At 40.5% G+C, this 18,278-nt stretch overlaps 1 long non-coding RNA gene across 1 annotated transcript in view; it reads left to right on the top strand.

Moving 5' to 3' along the window:
- Positions 1–8,872: 8,872 nt before the first annotated feature.
- The window catches only part of LOC122558155 (uncharacterized), a 260,883-nt gene continuing 251,477 nt past the window's right edge, over positions 8,873–18,278 (top strand). The window contains exon 1 of the long non-coding RNA XR_015761418.1: positions 8,873–9,266. This is a non-coding gene — a long non-coding RNA (uncharacterized LOC122558155). The remainder of the gene's footprint in view (positions 9,267–18,278) is intronic.

An 18,278-nucleotide genomic window follows, 5' to 3' on the forward strand; every position in this document is an offset into this window, starting at 1 on the left:
AAGGACTCTCCATGTGTAAATAAAGGATGACTTGGTGACAGGATACCAGTCTGTATAGAGTTATTTCAGTGGCAATGAGAGAAAAGCATGCTCCTGAAAAAATTTACAATAGTCATCTTTAAGTTGGATAAACATTTCTGGCATCATGCCATTATTTGGGAAGCTTGACTCATTGAATCCTGCCATTGAAGACTGGACCTAGTATATGGAAAGAACCTATTACTTTTTCTGGGCAAATGATATTGGGAAGATGAAAAGCAATGAGTAATTCTCCTGACAGTTTGTGGATATGCAGATTTTTTGATTATTAGAAGCCTGACTTTCCCTTAGGCACCAGATACTAAAAACTTTCAAGAGTTGATGGATTTAATTAAGGAATATTACCACCCCCAAGTCTCATCTAATTCTGAGATGCTATTGGTTTTACTCAGCAATTCAAGAACCAGGAGAATTTGAATTGGGATTTTTGACTAGGTTAAGATGACTGGCATGTGACTTTGGTTTAAATCTTAATGAGATACTGGTAGGTGGGACTAGTGATCATGCAAAAGGGCTTACTAGCTGAAGCTCAACTGGACTTCAAAATGGGTGCTACAACTGGCTTTGTCATTGGAAAATGTGGCAAGAGGAGCATATGAGCGACAGGGTATTCTGATGGAAGTGGGTGCCCTCGCCAGACCAACTGAACTTGGGGAACACCACTTGAGTGAAGGAAATGGCATTGCTTCACTCAGGACAAATCCTGGACAGAATCTGTAGATTAGCCCTAGTAAAACCCCAAAACAAAGCCAAGTCTTAGCCAAATGGTTAGAATTTTCACCAGGATCTGGGCTTGCAAGCCATTGTAGTTGCTGTCAGTATATGGACTCAAAGGAGTCCCACTCTAGCTAAATTGAGTAAGGGAACTCATAGGCCAGTATCCGGGAAAGTGCATACCATAGAAAGTCTACCTACATCTGGTTTGGAACAGTTAAATTGCTTAACATCCACATCAGAACCAGTCAAAAAAAAAACTTCTGGTTAAATGGTCACCAGGTTCAGTGATCACAGAACTAGTCTTTAACAAAATTCGCTCTGAACTCCAACCCTTAAGTTTGCGCAAAACATTGACTAGACCGAGAATCTGTACTGGAGAACCTTTGCAGATTAAGGGTATAATTTTAGTTACAGTCTATTATGAAAAGCAGTTGGTTCAGTTACCACTGACTGACTGTACTAAAAGGCTCAGGCCCAAGCTTGAAGGAACGAAATTTGTTGAGAGAGTCACCTAGATAGGCATTTTCTCATCAGAAAATGATGAGCCAAAGTCCTAGTTAAATACCAGGAAGTTTTCAGTAAGTCTAGGGACTATCAAAGGAGCCAAGGCTACCTTGCATATTGAGTGGGAAGCAATTCCATAATTTGGCAAAGCCACCCAGTGCCATTACCTTATGGACAAAAATCAGACAGCTAGAAAGTGAAGGAATCATCAAACCAGTCCAGTTTGCAGAATGGACAGCACTGGTCATACCAATTATGAAGCCTGATGGATCAGTTTGCCTGTGAGGATTTTAAACAAATGTAAACTGCTTTTAGCAGCTGGATAAATACCTGATCCCTCGCAGAAAGGATTTATGCACAAAGCTGACGGGGGTTTTGGGGGGGGTGCGGGGGGGAGGGGAGTGGGAGGGTGCTGTCCTTCACAAAGCTTTCAATTGTGGGTAGATGAGGATTGCCAGAAGTATGCTACAATTAATACCCATAAGGGTTTTTGTCAATGTACGAGAATGCCATTTGGGGTATTGTCAGCTTGTGCAATTTTTCAGCAGACAATGGAGAGTATTTTATAAGATCAACCACAGGTCACCATTTATCTAGATGTGCTACTTACAAGAAAGAGCAAGAAGAAGCACTAACAGAACTTGAATAGTTCTTAGGTGTTTCTCCCAGGCGGGTATATGCCGTAGAAGGGAAAACTATGTTTCAGGCATCCCAATTGACCTACTTGGGCTACAAAGTCAACAAAAATGGGTTACACACCTTGGAAGATAAAGTGAAGGCAAATCAAAGATGCCCTGGCTCCCAAATCTGTACCAGAACTTCGGCTTTCCTTGGGCTGATGAATAATTATTCAAATTTCATACATAACCTGGCCTCCATCCTGATACCTTTGCATCAACTCCAAAGAAAGTGTCAGCCTTGGAAGTGGTCGCATAGCCAAGCCATAGCTTTCATGGAATTGAAGAAACAGCTCACATCCTCTAAGTTATTGGCACACTATGATCCCAAGTGAGATCTTGTATTGACATGTGATGCCTCAGTGTACGGCATCGGGGTAGTATTAGCTCATAGGTGGCCCAATGGAGGGGAATGCCCAATAGTGTATGCATCCAGAACTTTGGCTAATGCAGAGCATAAATATACCCAGATAAAGGAGGAAGATTGATCATATTTGGAGTCAGTAAGTTCCACCAATACTTTTACGAACATAAATTTGTAGTAATAATGGACCACAAACCCTGCTAGATCTACTTGAAGAGGACAAGGCAGTGCCTCCCATAGCTTCAGGCCAAATTCAGCTGTGGAGTCTAATACTAAATGTGTATAATGACAAATGGGAACACCATTCAGGAGGCTAATAGCAAATGCGGATGCATTGAGCTGCTTCCTACTGGTAGATACACAGCCGGCAGTGCTGCCACCAGAAAAGTCCATAACAGTTTTACATTTTCTGGATATATTTCCAGGCATAGCTATCAGACATTGGACCCAGAAAGGTCCGATCCTAGCAAAACAAACAGCTGTTGATAGGGGCAGCCGAATGGCCATCACAACCAGAATTGTACTCGTTTTGGACCCAGAGAGACCAGATCACAATAAAGGATGGCATATTACTATGGGGTGCAAGAGTGATTGTCCTGAACAAAGGTTACCATCAGATACTGGCTGAACTGCAACGAGGGATGTCCAAAATGAAGATGTTGATGAAAAGTTGTCTGGTAGCCAAGACTGGATGCAGAGACAGCCACATTAGTTGGCAGTGCCCAGAGTGCCAAAATGGACAGAAATTACTGCCAACAGCTCCCTCATATTCATGGGAATGACTGGGTAAACCCTGGACTTGTCAATTATGCAGGTCTTTTCAAGGGCTTAATGAACGAGCAGTCCAAACTTTGAAGGCAGGCTTAAAGAAACAGCCTACAGCTTCACTAGATACCAAGTTGTCCCAGTTCCTATTGATTATAGAACCTCCCCTCTTGTAACTACAGGGATAACACCAGCAGAGTTGCTCATAGGGAGAATGCTCTGCACCAGGTTAAATCTGATCTTCCCGGAAGTTTGGGAGAGATGCAAAGGCTTCAGGAACGCCAATGCAGGACATGACTCCACTAAGCAGGAGAGACTATTTACTTTTATGCATGATGTTTGGTGTAGGAACTATGGGAATGGCTCTGCATGGGTAAGAGACTTGGTTGACACAAGGTGGGGTCCAATGACATTACAAGTTTGGTAGGTATGACAGTCCTGAACAAACATGTGGACCACATGAAAGCTGAAAACTTGCAAACAGTGAGGGAGCTCCTCAATTACCTTTGACTGTTTTGGAATCCATGGGTTCTCCCTCTCCAGCAAGCATTGAAGATGGATACAGCAGACAATGCCATCTCAACACTTTTGCCACCTAAAGAGGAGAATGAATTTCTCCCCAAGATGCTCCAGCTTGCGAGGGGAGCTACTGTGTGTTACACACTACCCATATCCGAGGTAGAGTTGGAAGAACCCAAGCAGCTAAAATGCCACAGGAGGAGCTACCAAACAAAAGAACTAGCCTGTGCCCTCGGACTCAGAGGGAGAGGGATGTAATAATCATAACAAGGTCAGCCCATGAGAATGAGTTCCCTGATTGGGCCAGATTAACAACCCCAATCAGGGAGCCCTGGCTGACAGATATAAACAGGAGTGTCTGAAGTTCTTTTAATTGAAACCTGATTCTGAGGGAGCTGAAACAATTTTAAGGATTCTCCATGCATAAATAACGGTGATTTGGGGAGAGGATACAGCCTCTGTGGAGTTATTTTAAATGTGTCTTTGTTATCATTATTAAAATATATAAGATGTTCATTACATTAGGGTCTAAAACTTACTGACAATATCATCAAACTGACACTTAGCATACTTGGGTGATATGTTAATAGAGACCATTAACTTAAACAAAGATGGTTTGAACTTGCTTTAAAATAGTAAATTAAGGAGCATGATACTTGTGTTAACTATTTGACCCGAATATAAGAAACAGTAATTTAGAGATTATACGCACTGGAGCCTGTCAATTGCCCAGTGACTCACTAAATTTGTAGTGTAAAAGCAAATCCTGCAGTGTGAACATTAACATAAGCCAAAGCAAGGGTTGTTATTGACACTTGACCAATATGAATAGTACAATACATAAAACAGGATAGGTCCTGAATACAATATATTAAAATTAACAATTGCAGATAACTGGGAATAATTTTAACAATATCATTTAATCTTTGGGTTTGGACAAATGTTATAAATTGTTTCAGCATTACCGTTCCAGTTTATGACTTCATGTGAACTTCTTGATTATGGCCTTGGACTAACTCCCAGATAGCTTTTATTGTCTGTTTCTTGTATGGGTATTTAAGAGCATTTCACTGCCAAGCCATGCATTCATTCATTGCAATTAAGTTACCACAGCAAATTCTCATGTGTTAACTTAATCCATGAAGTACATTCCAGAATGTGACTAAATCCTAATAGGACCTAGTGAATGAATATATTAGATAACATACTTTCTGTAGTCTCATCTGAGGCTGCAACATTTTGGAGGGGTTGAGTGATCACACCACGAACCACAACAACAGTTCACTCAGTCAGTAATTCAAACTCATAAGGAATTATTGACTTGGAATATTTTCAATATAAACAAACAATCTACAGAAACTTCTAGAATTACTGCTTGTTTCTGGATTGTAATTTATGAAAACTCACTTTAGATCCAGTAAAATAGTTTATCTCTATTTATTCCTTTCAGTTCATTAATAAAACATGTAATGGATATTTTGTTAATTATTAAAAGGCTTAAAATATGGATTCAAAGTTCTCCACAGTGCAATGTGTCACATTCAAGTAACACTCTTCCATCCTCCTTGACTTTGGTAACAATCTATGTAGGAAGAAAGTCAGTGATTTGTGGTGCAGTGTGTTTGGGTGATTTGCCTGCCACAGCTGAATAGCTGATCGTTCTTGGAGACAGAGAGAGGCAGGGATTATTGCAAGGTGTATGAACATGAAGTTTTGTTTCATTCTTTTGCGGGTTGTAAACATGACTTGCAGATCAAGCATTTATTCCCCACCTCTAATTGCCTGTGAGAAGATCATAGTTAGCCACTTCTTTACTGCAGTCCATTTGATGCAGGTTCATTTAAAGTGATACTGGGAAGGGAATTCCAGCATTTTGAGTTTGCAGCTGTGGTATCTAAGTGCTAGGCTTGTGTCCTGAATGTTGATGGGTCATGGGGAGCATGAAAGGTCAAAAGGAGTGGAGAGTAGAGGATGCTATGTGAAGCTGCATTCACTGATCATGACTGCCCATGTGAAGATAGTGAATACAATTGCTTCCATGCCCTGAGGGTGAGACAAGGTTTACTTTCCTGCTCCCAATTCTCTCCTGAAAACCTTCTATGAGACACCTCCTGGTTCCCATAAAAGCATATGACCATATGAAATTGGACCAAGAGTAGGACATTTGGCACATCAAACTTGTTCTGCCAGTAATAGACTGATTTGATTGTGCCTTCAGCTCCACTTACCTGCCTGCCCAAATACCTGTTATAGAGTCACAGAGATGTACAGCATGGAAACAGACCCTTTGGTCCAACTCGTCCATGCCGATCAGATATCCCAACCCAATCTAGTCCCACCTGCCAGCACCTGGTCCATATCACTCCAAACCCTTCCTATTCATATACCCATCCAGATGATTATTAAGTGTTGCAATTGTACTAGCCTCCACCACTTCCTCTGGCAGCCCATTCCACACACGCACCACCCTCTGCATGAAAAGGTTGCCCCTTAGGTCTCTTTTATATCTTTCCCTGCTCACCCTAAGCCTATGCCCTCTAGTTCTGCACTCTCACCCCAGGGAAAAGACTTTGTCTATTTACTCTATCCATGCCGCTGTATAAGGTCACCCCTCAGCCTCTGATGCTCCAGGAAAGCAGCCCTAGCCTATTCAGCCTCTCCCTATAGCTCAAATCCTCCAACCCGATAACATCCTTGTAAATTTTTTCTGAACCCTTTCAAAGTTTCACAACATCCTTCCAATAGGAAGGAGACCAGAATTTCGTGCAGAATCCTAAAAGTGTTCTAACCAATGTCCTGTACAGCTGCAACATGACCTCCCAACTCCTGTACTCCATACTCTCTGACCAATAAGAAAAGCATACTAAATGCCACCTTCACTATCCTATCTACCTGCGACTCCACTTTCAAGGAGCTATGAACCTGCACTCCAAGGTCTTTGTTCAGTAACACTCCCTAGGACCTTACCATTAAGGTGTAAAAGTCCTAAGATTTGCTTTCCTAAAATGCAGCAGCTCGCATTTTTCTAAATTAAACTCCATCTACTACTCCTCAGCCTATTGGCTCATCTGATCAAGAGCCCATTGTAATCAGAGGTAATCTTCTTCGCTGTCCACACCACCTCCAATTTTAGTGTAATCTGCAAACTTACTAACTATACCTCTTAAGCTCACATCTGTTGACTCCACCTGTAGTCAATAATCCATCTACTTCTGCCTTAGAAGTATTCAGTGACCCTATCTCTACAGGCAGCAGGCTTCCCCACTCTACTACACTCCCACTCTGCCACCCACCTCCCTGTTATGAAATTTTGCCTTCTGTGTTACCAGTGCATTGCATAAAAGGAGGGACATTTTGCTTCAGTTATAGTCCATTCTGCTTCCATTTAATGATTACATTTCATTTGCTTTCCTAATCACTTGCCATACCTCATAGCACTTTGAGAGATTAATAGGGCAGTATTTTACATGGTGCATGTTCTCTGATCTCCAAACGAAACAGTCTGTCAGCAGACTGTCTACATAAAAGGCTGGCATCCTCAGAGCCACTTTACACTTGCCAGAGAATTCACTGGTTCATAGCAATTCTTCCATCTACATCCAGAGTTGGACATTCCACTTTGATAGCTGATAGTTAATCCCGTAGTCCCAGCAATGCTAGATTTGAGAGATGTCCACTTCAGGATCACAGCCAGTTCTAAACAAGCAGAAAGTAATGGAGATGAGACTGAAGGTAGTCCCAGGAGAAAGGATAGCTTGTGGGTGGGGTGGTCAGTTGTACACAGTCAGTAGCAGCCTTCTTCTATAGTCAGGACAGATGTTATTTAAGAACTAGATTAATTTAGGATATCTGGTCAGCATCAATGAGTTGGATGGAAGGGTCTGTTTCCATGCTGTAGAGCTCTATAACTCTGACTTTAACTGCTGCTTACCTCTAAGATGGAACATGCAGTAGCCATGCATGTTACTGGGACTCCTGCTGAGTATTCCATCACAGAATGTGCTTGGTCAAATGCCACAACCATAGAAAAGAGCATACAGCACATAATTTGTGAGCTGATTGCCTCATTGAGAGGAAGTTGAAAATCACACAACTCCAGGTTATAGTCCAACAGGTTTATTTGAAAGTGCAAGCTTTTGGAGTGCTGCTCCTTCATCAGGTAGCTAGTGGGACAGGATACATAGGACACAGAATTTATAAGTAAAATATCAAAGTGTCATGCAACTGTATTAGACAAATCTAGATGGTTATTAAGTCTTTAGTCACGTTGAATGCGGATGCAGGTTTCAATTGATTAATATGTATTTTGCATTTGTAGGTATTTGCAGAGACAATTTATTTTGTTTAAAAACAGACAGACAGACAGACACTTTATAAATACCTACTTTGGAAATAAAACCAGTCTGACTCAAGGATGGGACACACAGACTCTAACCTCATTTTTAATGCATTGTCTGAGCTGAGAGCGCACTTTTTAAAAAGCATACACTGATAAAAATCTTAAGTTATCTCAGGGTAGTGATTTGAAAGAAATTCTGTGATTTACATACTAATCAATCGAAACCTGCAATGTATCCTAGATACCTCTACTACATAATTGTGTTGGAAACATGTCTAACTTCTTTTAAATTCTTGCAGAGCCCTACTCTAACTTTGTTTGAAAACTCAAACAATGTTTATAAAGCAAATTGTAAATTATGTAACTTATACAGTATACCTGATCCTCTGTCATCCTATAGTAGAGCAATGCTCTGAAATATCTGAACTTTGCCAATTCTGGCACTTTTTCATATCCAATTTAAATCTTTTCATCATTGGCAACCTTACTGTTAGCCTCCATGGCCCGTTGAATTGAATCGATTGTTATGTGCACCGAAGCACAGTGATAAGCTTTGTCTTGCATGCAATATAGGCAGATCACAGAGTTAAAGTAACATAAGTAAGTAAATAGGTAAACTGTGGCAAAAATAAAACCACAGGTACAGGCAAATGTTAAGAGTTTGACAGTCCATTCAGTATTCTAACAACAATAGGGTAGAAACTGTTAAGAAACTGGATGGTGCACGTGTTCAGGCTTCTGTGCCTTCTCCCTGATGGTAGAGGTTGTAGAAAAACATTGCCAAGGTGGGATGAACCTTTGAGAATGCTGGCAGCCTTTCCTTGACACGGGACCTGGTAGATGGATTCTATAGATGAGAGGTTGGCCTTTGTGCTTGTCCAGGCCGAGTTCACCGCTGTCTGTAATAGTCTATGATCTTGAATGGTACAGTTGCCATACCAGATAGTGATACATCCAGACTGAATGCTCTTGGTGGCGCACCTATTAAAATTGGCAAGGGTATTCGCCATCATGCCAAATTTCCTCAGCTGCCTGAGGAAGAAGAGGCGTTGTTGGGCCTTTGTAACCAGTGAGTCCACATGAAGAGTCCAAGAAATCTTGTTGTGGATGACCACTCCCAGGAGCTTGACACTCTCCACTCGTTCCATCTCCATGCTGTTAATGTAGGGGGGGCATAAGTAACATTCTGCTGAAAGTCAATAATGAGTTCTTTGGTTTTGCCAGCATTGAGAGCTAGGTTGTTCTCCGTGCACCATTTTTCCAGGTCTTCCACCAGTCGTCTGTAGTTTGTTTTGTCGTCACCTGAGATTCGACCGACTACGGTGGTGTCATCAGCGAACTTGTAAGTGGCTTGTTTTTGAAGGTCCTCATCAAATCTTTCCACTTCTCTACCTGTCTTTCAGCTTTACATTTTAAAATTTACCTCATAGATCATAGTGATCGTTTTAATAACTCCTTATGTCATTCTTTATCAGCATTTCACTTGCAATGGTTCTGAAGAGTCTTGGGACAGTATATTATACTAAAGTTGCTGTATAAATACATGTTGTTCTGCCTTTCTTTCCTGTAGAATGTACCTCAAATAGCCTAACTACATTGAATAATCAAAGAATTAGATGTCATCAATTACTTCATAATTTAGCTAAATCAAGTTTCCTTTATTTCTGCCTTTGAGTAGAAAAGTAGAAATATACTAAGTGTATTGTGATATTGACGGCAATTAAGCTAAAATTGATTTAACATCCTTTGCTGAACATTCTACACAGCTTTTAAAATTGCTTAATGAGCGAACTAAAACTGGGCACAGTATTCCAAATGAAGATTTAAATTGGATATGAAAAAGTGCCAGAATTTGTTTTGTTATTTAATCACCCCACCAAAACATTGTAACACTGCTGGAAGCACTGATCATAGAACTTTAGAAAGACTCAAGAAGGAAGACAGTGTACTCGTTCTCTTGTTTAGGAGCCTTGAGAATTCAATTCCTTATGTTGCACACATGCTTGACATTGCCCTTACCCACTTGCATAACATTACATTTATGAATGATTAATGCCATCTTCCAAACTTAGACCAATTGCCTTAACTTATCAATATTTGTGCGCAATTTCTTTATCTTGTTTCAGGCATATCACTCACACAAGCTTTTGTATCATCCATGGACTTGTGGACAGTTGCCCTGAAACCTTCATCCAGATTTGAAAAAATTCTGTGATTTACATACTAATCAATCGAAACCTGCAATGTATCCTAGATACCTCTACTACATAATTGTGTTGGAAACATGTCTAACTTCTTTTAAATTCTTGCAGAGCCCTACTCTAACTTTGTTTGAAAACTCAAACAATGTTTATAAAACAAATTGTAAATTATGTAACTTATACAGTATACCTGACTAGTGACTAGTTTCAACAGTGTTCTACACATAACTAATAATTGAGCTTATGGAGCTGATGGCAAAAAGGTTTAGTTTTATGGATCAGCTCAATAGATAGTTTTGCTTACTGTGTAGCATTTAATAGCTACAACATTGACATATATTCATATGCCAATTTATGTCCTGTAGAGAAAAAGTAGGACAAATTCAAGCCTGCCAATTACTGCTACATCAATCTACTCTCAATTATCAGCAAAGTGTGAACAATGCTATCCTGCTTAACAACACCTGCTTAGCAATAGTCTGTTTGCTGACATATCAGTTTGGGATTTGTCATGATTGCAGCCGATGTTATTACTGGACAATTCAGATCCAAAACTAAATTCTGGTTTGACAAATCATTTTCTTTCAGTTAATGATCAGATCTTTCACTAGAATGTAAGTACATAATGCCAAAGATCTGATTTTAACAGAATAAACAGAAGTTTAAACAAAACAAACAAAAAAAGAAGATAAAATAGAATAACCAAAGTATTCATACATAATATAAAAGATTGAAATATACAGTAAAATACAATATTCCATCTATTCCAACAGTAAACTTTTATCATACCCAAACACCAGAAAGAACAAATTTCTCTATCATACTGGGTATCTATAATTTTTGACTTAACTGTTGCTTTCAATTCCTGGTCTGGAGACTGATAGCCTCTTCCTTGAGTATTCACCCATCTGATGTTAGACTCCCAGCTTTGAATATCGTCAGGGTTTTAACTAAACACTTCTGGTCTGGAACTTGCAAATTACAACCTTTACATGGAGGTAAGCTGTTTCAACTGTTCAGAATTAACCACCTTGCTCCAAGAAAACTGTTTCAACTTCAGTTTGGATGGCTACAGACTGAAACCATAATGTTTCCAAAATATGGTTGTTTTCTCTAAACAAATCAGATCAATCATAGTTGCTTCAAACTTAAGCAACTTAATGCTTTTTGTAGTTTCCTCTATCCTTTCATAAAAGCACATGCACAAATAGGTGTGTGATGATATACTCCACTGGCCTGGATGACTGCAACTCTAATAATCCTGGTGAAGCTTGAAACCATCTAGGACAAAGCAGTCCACTTGATGGAAACTAAATTCACCATATTTCAGTTCCTCCACCACAAAATGTTCAGTAGAAGCAGTATGTATTATCTGCCAGATGCATTGCAGAAATTACTGCAAAAATTGCTGGTGAAAATTTCTCCAATGGGGGTGAAATAGGGCAATACTTAAACATTTGGGACTCAGGTTTCATTCTCATCACTCAAGGATGCTTAAAAGCTGCAACTGCCTTACCTTCACTAGACAACATCCTAAAGTTTATGATCTGTGTTTAATATGTATATTTTAAATCATGTTTTAATTATTTTATTCTGGGTAGTAGGTAATAAAACTCCTCTTCCTTCTACTCAAAGAAATCTTGTACTTGGCTTCTTCATTTTGAAGTAGTTAACAAAGATTTAATTGAATTAATATAGCTGGGTGCTAAAGAAGAAAAAAAAACTACTTGCAAGCAACAAAAGGGTGTTAAAAGTACAGGATCGTCTCCTTCTCACCTGAGGAGGCCAATGACACTAAAGATTCTAATGAATAGCCGGTTTCCTGGATGATGCTATGATGTTCCTAAAGATGCTTTGGGGCTTCGTATGTTAGAACAAAGAGACTAAAATATGTTTAATGTGTTTCAACTATGCTTTTTAAGATATTCACTCATGTGACAAGGCATTGCTGGCTGGATCAGTTGTTGAGTTTTCCTTGAAGGTAGTGGTGAGCTGTCTTCTTGAACCCCCTACAGCACACTGAACCCCAAAACCAGACTGATCTAAGCATCAGAATCTCATCTTCAGCAGGATGATAGTCTGCTCCATGTGGCCCTACTGGAAGAATGGGCTGCATTGCATCTCTACTCTGCCTCAGTTAGGGGGTTGCGTAACAGATTTCAGTCACATTTGTGAAGCACAGGCCTTGTCTCCCAGAAGCCATCCCTTGTAATACATCCAACCCTTAAAATTAAGCAGGAAAGTTGGGAGTTATCAAGCATGTAGACATTACAGCAGCTTCAAGGGTACCTGGCACAGACCTCTATGATGTGATACTGATGATTGCAGATGACGTGTACATTGTCTGGATGTCTCCGTTTATTAAGTCAGTCATGTTTATAACATACCATTCTCAATTTGATGTGTGTCTAGTGTATAAGCTAGGGGAAGCCAACTATATTGGCAACTTGTTGCCTGGGCTGCAGCAATAACCTTGTGTTCCCGTAACAAGGCTAAGTAGTGTGATCTTACACAAATTGTATCAGTAACAGACTTGATACTTTTGTGGGTTGAGGATTGAGAGATCTCATGCAGTTTCCCAATGATTCTCAGAAGCAGCAAGTCACTTAAAAAATTAGTGCAGCTGTCACCAGGACAAGATAGCCACTGATATTTAGATTCTAAGTCCTGCTCCAGCATATGACAAGTATTGTGATAGTATCCCAGGACATCCACATTTGGTAGCAACACTGTCTTGCTCATCTGAAAGAAAATATATCCAGGATAATGGACTCTGAGCCTCACGTATCACATCATCCTGACGGGACCTCTGCTGCAACCTCTTCATGAGGAATGTTTGGTAGCTGCTGCTGGTCCTGGCTTAGTGCTGGCCCTGAATAAAAATTTCAGAAGCTCTAGTGGTCTGATTCTCTTTCACAATGACCAAGGAAGAATTTTCTTAATTGACCAGGTAATCTCTTGCTTCCTAATCATGTGGGAACATGATACAACAGTTTCAATGTCCATTTCTTTTCCTGATGCCCTATTTTCTGAGAATGTCAGAGGCATTCCCAATATTACAATTGGTCTCCTATTTAACTTTCAGCAATTATTTTTATTATATCCAGTCTTACTACAATGTAAGCATTTATTTTCTTTATATTGATTTTAGGTTTCTAGCTTTTCTTCTGTATTATATTGATGGCCTTATTTTTTCCATAAAGCTGAAACTTTTCCATTCCTCCAGGTTCCTTGTTGATTCCTATATGACAATTTTCCCAATTGTCTGTGTGATATAATTATCAAACAGAACTGCCTCTTCTCAGATCAATGATACTTGACCATTAAGTAAGTCTTTAGAGTTACTGGAATACGAGTTTGGAATACTTGAATAGTTATGACTTCCCTCACATTTGCAAAAAGTTTCCTCTAACTTCAGTGATTGAAAGCACTGGTCTCAGCATTTTATTTTCCCTTACAAATTCTACGAATGTCTGATTGGTTTCTGTTTTATAGTCCTCAATTTTTGATAAGTTTCAGAAAATCAAGCTCAAACATTTAACACTTCATACTTAACACATTACAGAGGAGATTACAGAGAGTTAGGCAGGAATTTAAAAAGGAGGTCCAAGAGTACTAATATCTGAATTACTCCCGGTGCTATGAGCTAGTGAGGGCAGGAATAGGAGGATACAGTAGATGAATGTATGGCTGAGGAGCTGGTGTATGGGAGAAGGATTCACATTTTTGGATCATTGGAATCTCTTTTGGGGTAGAAGTGACTTGTACAAGAAGGACGGATTGCACCTAAATTGGAAAAGGACTAATATACTGGCAGGGAGATTTGCTAGAGCTGCTCGAGAGGATTTAAACTAGTAAGGTGGCAGGGGTGGGGGAACCCAGGGAGATAGTGAGCAAAGAGATCAATCTGAGACTGGTACAGTTGAGAACAGAAGCGAGTCAAACAGAGTAGGCAGGGACAAGATAGGATTAATAAATTCAATTGCATATATTTCAATGCAAGGGAAAGCAAATGAACTCAGGAGTTGGTTAGGACCATGGGACTGGGATATCATAGCAATTACAAAAACACAGCTCAGGGATGGGCAGGACTGGCATCTTAATGTTCCAGGATACAAACACTACAGGAAGGATAGAAAGGGAGGCAAGAGAGGAGGGAGAGTGGCGTTTTTGATAAGGGATAGCATTACAGCTGTACGGAGGGAGGATATTCCCAGAAATACATCTGGGGAAGTTAGTTGAGTGGAACTGAGAAAGAAGAAAGGGATGATGATCACCTTATTGGGATTGCATTATAAACCCTCCCCCCCCCCCCCCCCCCTTAATAGTCAGAGGGAAATTGAGAAACAAATTTGTAAGGAGATCTTAGCTATCTGTAAGAATAATAGGGTGGTTATGGCAGGGGATTATGACTTTCCAAACAGACTGGGACTACCATAATATTAAGGGTTTAGATGGAGAGGAATTTGTTAAATGTACGAGAAAAACTCCGATTCAATATGTGGATATATGTACTAGAGAAGGTGCAAAACTTGACCTACTCTTGGGAAATAAGGCAGGGCAGGTGAGTGAGGTGTTGGTGGGGGAGCACTTTGGGACCAGCGACCATAATTCTATTAGATTTAAAATGGTGGTTGAAAAGGATAGACCAGATCTAAAAGTTGAAGTTCTAAATTGGAGAAAGGCCAATTTTGACACTATTAGGCAAGAACTTTCAAAAGCTGATTGGGGGCAGATGTTTGCAGGTAAAAGGGACAGCTGGAAAAAGGCAAGCCTTCAGAAATGAGATAACAAGAGTCCAGAGACAGTGTATTCCCGTTAGGGTGAAAGGAAAGGCTGGTAGGTATAGGGAATGCTGGATGACTAAAGAAATTGAGGGTTTGGTGAAGAAAATTAAGGAAGCATAGGTTAGGTACAGACAGGATAGATCGAATGAATCCTTAGAAGAGTATAAAGAAAGTAGGAGTATACTTAAGAGGGAAATCAGGAGGGCAAAAAGGGAAAATGAGATAGCTTTGGCAAATAGAATTTAAAAAGGAGAATCCAAAGAGTGTTTATAAATACATTAAGGACAAAAGGGTAATTAGGGAGAGAATAGGGCCCCTCAAAAGGTCAGCAAGATTGCCTTTGTGTGGAGCCGCAGAAAATGGGGAAGATACTAAAATGAGTATTTTGCATCAGTATTTACTGTGGAAAAGGATATGGAAGATATAGGCTGTAGGGAAACAGATGGTGATATCTTGAAAAATGTCCATATTACACAGAGGAGGAAGTGCTGGATGTCTTGAAATGCATAAAGATGGATAAATCCCCAGGACCTGATGAGATGTACCCTAGAACTCTGTGGGAAGCTAGGGAAGTGATTGCTGTGCCTCTTCTGGAGATATATTTGTATCATCGATAGTCACAGGTGAGGTGCCAGAAGACTGGAGGTTGGCTAACGTGGTGCCACTGTTTAAGAAGGGTGGTAAGGACAAGCCAGTGAACTATAGACCAGTGAGCCTGACATCTGTGATGGGCAAGTTGTTGGAGGCAATCCAGAGGGACAGGATGCACATGTATTTGGAAAGGCAAGGACTGATTAGGGATAGTCAATATGGCTTTGTGCTTGGGAAATCACATCTCACAAACTTGGTGTTTTTTGAAGTAGTGACAGAGGATTGATGAGGGCAAACCAGTAGATGTGATCTATATGGACTTCAGTAAGGTGTTAGACAAGGTTCCCTATGGGAGAATGGTTAGCAAGGTTAGATCACACGGGATGTGGGAGAACTAGCCATTTGGATACAGATCTAGCTCAAAAAAAGAGAGCACGGAGGGTGGTGGTGAAGGGTTGTTTTTCAGATAGGAGGCTTGTGACCAGTGGAGTACCACAAGGATCGGTGCTGGGCCCTCTACTTTTTGTCATTTATATAAATGATTTGGATGGGAGCTTCAGAGGCCTAGCTAGTAAGTTTGCAGATGACACCAAAATTGGAGGTGTAGTGGACAGCAAAGAAGGTTACCTCAGATTACAACAGGATCTTGACCAGATGGGCCAATGGGCTGAGAGGTGGCAGATGGAGTTTAATTCAGATAAATGCAAGGTGCTGAATTTTGGGAAATCAAATCTTCGCAGGACTTAGACACTTAAATGGTAAGGTCCTAGGGACTGTTGCTGAACAAGGTCCATGGAGTGCAGGTTCAAGCTCCTTGAAAGTGGAGTTGCAGGTAGATAGGATAGTGAAGGCAGCGTTTGGTATGCTTTCCTTTATTGGTCAGAGTATGGAGTATAGGAGTTGGGAGGTCATGTTGCAGCTGTACAGGACATTGGTTAGGCCACTGTTGGAATATTGCATGCAATTCTGGTCTCCTTCCTATCAGAAAGATGTTGCGAAACTTGAAAGGGTTCAGAAAAGATTTACAAGAATGTAGCCAGGGTTGGAGGATTCGAATTATAGGGAGAGGCTGAACAGGCTGGGACTGTTTTCCCTGAAGCGTTGGAGTCTGAGGGGTGACCTTATAGAGATTTACAAAATCATGAGGGACATGGATAGGGTAAATAGACAAAGTATTTTCCCTGGGGTGGGGGGAGTCCAGAACTAGAGGGCATAGGTTTAGGGTGAGAGGGGAAAGATATAAAAGAGACCTAAGTGGCAACTTTTTCACACAGAGGGTGGTACATGTATGGAATGAGCTGCTAAAGGAAGTGGTGGAGGCTGGTACAATTGCAACATTTAAAAGGCATTTGGATGGGTATATGGAGATTGGTTTGGAGGGATTTGGGCTGGGTGCTGGCAGGTGGGACTAGATTCATTTGGGATATCTGGTCGGCATGGATGGGTTGGATCAATGGGTCTCTTTCCATGCTGTACATCTCTAGGACTCTATGACCTAGATAGTCTGCAGACAATTCTTCTGATAAACTGGTGTACACATTCATAGTAGTGATAAGCAAGTCACTCTAACAGTAAGGCCCAAGCATTGTTTGGTCATCTCAACGTGATAGCCATCTTTTCAACTGAGATAAACTACACTTTAGACATTCAAAAAAGGAATTCTAATTAAAATCAAATCCTGAATTGGAATCAGAATCATCCACTGAACTACTATCTTCTCATACTTCCTTTATTCTAAGCTTTTCTCTAGCTGAGTCATAGAACAATACAGCGCAGAAAGGCCCTTCAGCCGTTAATGTTGCACCGACCTGTGAACTATGCTCAGCTCATCACCTACATTATCCCATCATCATCCATGTGCTTATCAAAGAATTGTTTAAATCTCCCTGATGTGGCCGAGTTAACTACATTAGCAGGTAAGGCATTCCACACCCTTACCACTGAGTAAAGAACATGCCTCTGACATTTAACTTAAATCTATCACCCCTCAATTTGTAGTTATGCCCCCTCATACAGGCTGATGTCATAATCCTAGGAAAAAGTCTTTCACTGTCTACCCTATCTAATCCTCTAATTATCTTGTATGTCTCTATCAAATCCCCTCTTAGCCTTCTTCTTTCCAATGAGAACAGACCCAAGTCTCAGCCTTTCCTCATAAGGCCTTCCCTCCACACCAGGCAACATCCTAGTAAATCTCCGCTGCACCTTTTCCAATGCTTACACATACTTCCCGAAATATAGCGATCAGAACTATACACAATATTCCATGTGCGGCTGCACTAGCGTTTTGTATAGTTGCAGCATGATATTGCTGCTCTGGAACTCAGTCCCTCTACAAATGAAACCTAACACACTGTATGTCTTCTTAACAGCACTATCAATCTGGGTGGCAATTTTCAGGGATCTATGTACATGGACTCCAAGATCCCTCTGCACATCCACACTACTAAGAATCTTTCTGTTGACCCAGTACTCTGCCTTCCTGTTATTCTTCCCAAAGTGCATCACCTCACATTTAGCTGCATTGAACTCCATTTGCCACCTCGCAGCCCAATTCTGCAATATTCTCCTTTTCCTGAGTGAAAACAGATGAGAAGTGTTCATTTAGCACCTCTCTAATCTCCACAGGGTCTGCACTCAACTTCCCACTTCTGTCTTTGACTGGACCTATTCCTACTCTAGTCATCCTTTTATTCCTCACATACCTATAAAAAGCTTTAGCGTTCTCCTTTATTCTATTTGCTAAAGACTGCTTGTGTCCTCTTTGCTCTTAAC

This window comes from Chiloscyllium plagiosum, unplaced genomic scaffold (genome assembly GCF_037043375.1).
Source record: "Chiloscyllium plagiosum isolate Xiang-an unplaced genomic scaffold, Cpla_swu_hap1 HiC_scaffold_2, whole genome shotgun sequence".
Lineage (NCBI taxonomy): Eukaryota > Metazoa > Chordata > Chondrichthyes > Orectolobiformes > Hemiscylliidae > Chiloscyllium > Chiloscyllium plagiosum.